Consider the following 3,085-nt stretch of genomic DNA (forward strand, 5'->3'; position numbering starts at 1 on the left):
AAATAAATAATAAAAAAGGAAAAATGAATAAACAGGAACAAATTTTATAAGAAATAAAAAGAGTACATGCAAAAGTAACAATTTTACTTTGTACTGTGTGTACATATATGTATGTTTACGTATATATATATATATACATACATACACACACACATTCCTGAATATCCATGCATAGACTGGTGACAAGTCCATTTACATATTAAAAGGGAATTCCTGAAGAGTGATAGACTATGGGGACTATTCTGGTGCTAATTCTATTTAAAAGGCAAACTGTATCTGTGTGACTGTAATGAGAGAAATGGTAATGGGTCCAATGGACAATAGTATACTGTCCTGTCCAGGGTGACCAGGGTGGTAAACAATTGACCATTTCAGCAATTAACATTTTCATGATAAGATGTTTGGTAAAAAAATCAGAAATCCCTCCAGCAGGTATTAATCTGTATATGAAGGGAAGATTAACAGCTAAAGACTTTATACCCACATGGAAGGAAGATATATTTAAATATATTCTAAAAATATTCTTCCCAATATTTTGATATATATTTGAAATACTACAATTTTGGCCGTATATATATGCTGCATGTTAAAATGAGTTTTTTATATATTCCAAAATAAATTAAACATATATTCTTCAAAATTTTTTAACATATAAAAAAGTAATTTTAGCATATATGTTTACATATATTTATAAATGCATTCCAAAAATGTAGATTAAAATTTACAAAGGCATACAGTATATATGTAAATGTATTTTTAAAAATATTTTTCCTATATTTTGTAATACAAATGCATTACATCATACAATATATATATATATATTGAAATATATTTTGAAATATACTGAATATGACCAACATTGCAGTATTTAAAGTATATGTCAATATATTTTGGAAGAATATTTTTAAAATATATTTAACCACTGGACATCCTGAGGATTTACACCCCTTCCTGTTTTTGCTGTTCAGTGCTGCACTATTTCAACTGACAATTGCGCAGTCATGCAATGCTGTACCCAAATGAAATCTATGTCCTTTTTACATACAAATAGAGCTTTCTTTCATTGGTATTTGATCACCTGTGCGATGTTTATTTTTCGCACTATAAACAAGAACAGGGCCAAAATGTTTGAAGAAAAAGGATGTTTTTTACTTTTGGCTATAAAAAATATATAGTAAACTCAAAGTTTGTTATAAATTTAGGCCAAAATGTATTCTGCTCCATGTTTTGGTAAAAAAAATCCCAATCAGTGTATATTGATTGCTTTGTGTGAAAGTTATAGCGTCTACAAACTATGGGATAGATAATGGAATTTACACAGCTTTTACTTTCTGACTGCCCATCACATTTCTTGAGGTGCTAAAATACCAGGATAGTACAAACACCCCCAAATACCAGGACAGTACAAACACCCTCAAATACCAGGACAGTACAAACACCCTCAAATGACCCCTTTTAGGAAATTAGACACCCTAAGCTATCTGCTGAGAGATATATTGAGTTCATGGAAGGTTTTTTTTTTGTTCCACTAGTTTTTGGAAAATGACAAAAACATTTTTTTGTACACAAAGTTGTCATTTAAATGATTTATTTCTCACATGAGCCATGGGTATATGTGGACTTACACCCCAAAATACATTCTGCTACTTCTACCGAGTATGGGGGTACCATACTCGGTAGTATGGTACCCCACCATAACTTGCTTTGTCTCTGGTGTCACTTTTACCTTCTATAAACAAATGAAAAGAGAAAAAAGAAGCAACGTAGAACAATTCACCTGTACATGGCAAGTAACTCTCTCCAGTACATACATAGATAGCTGACTCCGTTCAAGTAGGCCTGTGTCTACAGGATCATACACCAAGTATCGGCCTCCAATGTAGTCACCATTTAGTAGGGTACAGTTGGCCGGGTCCATTTTTAGGGGCCTAAAAAAGTTAAACCTATAAAAACCTATGACAAATGAAGTATGGGGAGTGAGTACCGGAGTATCCAGCCAGTTCTGCCAGAGAGCCATAAGTCTCCTAGGAGAAGTTAGGTTTTCATGTATTATTATGGGGTTCACCTGCTCAATCCATGCCTGGTGGGAGTATGAGTTGATAACCAGAATGCTTGGATTCGATTTGCAGGTTCGTTCAGAAAGTACATCTAAGAATCCAAAAATTACAAGCTTAATCTCAGCTAGGGAGAGACTTTGTTCAATTAAAAGAAAAACTTCAAAAACAAGTGAGAAAATGTAAATGAGAAGCTGAGAGAGGAGCTAAAAACACTAAAAATACCCCCACAGATCTATCCTAGAAATTCAGTCTAAAATGTAACAATTACACCAAGAAAACCCTCAACTGAGGGAAGAGATAATGACACCAAAGATACAAATGGAGCTCAACAATCAGGAAAGAGAATCAAAGAGGATGATTTATACAAAGTACCCATCAAGGAACAACAGACCGGTGAGACCAATCAACTTCCGAAATGTAACAAAGACCAGCAATAGCCAAGACAACTCTACTAATCCTGAGACCACAAATAGTGATGGCCGAACACCCCCCTGTTCAGGTCGCGGTCAAACATCCGAACCTACAGAATGTTCTACAGTGAATGTCAAACACGAAGAACTGAGAGGTGTCTTACCGCATCTGAGTATGAAGATACCGCTCAGTTACTAATATCCGGCATGAGTTCTATGATGAAGTCACGCCGTATTTTAGTAGTGAGACATTCATTCATGTTCCTGGTGTCAGTGGGGTTTCCTGCCGACAGCTGAATGTCAAAAGAATTGTCAGCACTGCCCAGCAATTAAAAAAAAAAACAAGCCCATCGAGACTGGTATGGATTTTGAGAGGAACCTTCCATGACAATTTTTTTTAACCATTTCCATACCGGGCACTTTTACCCCCTTCCTGCCCAGGCCAATTTTCAGGTTTCAGCGCTCTCACACTTTGAATGACAATTGCGCGGTCATACAACATTGTACCCAAACTAAAATGTTATCATTTTCTTCACACAACTAGAGCTTTCTTTTGGTGGTATTTAATCACTGTTGCAGTTTTTGTTTTTTTGCTAAATTAACGAAAAAAGACCGAAA

The sequence above is a fragment of the Staurois parvus genome, unplaced genomic scaffold (genome assembly GCF_062004578.1).
Source record: "Staurois parvus isolate SC_StPar_1 unplaced genomic scaffold, SC_StPar_1.0 ptg000720l, whole genome shotgun sequence".
Classification (NCBI taxonomy): domain Eukaryota; kingdom Metazoa; phylum Chordata; class Amphibia; order Anura; family Ranidae; genus Staurois; species Staurois parvus.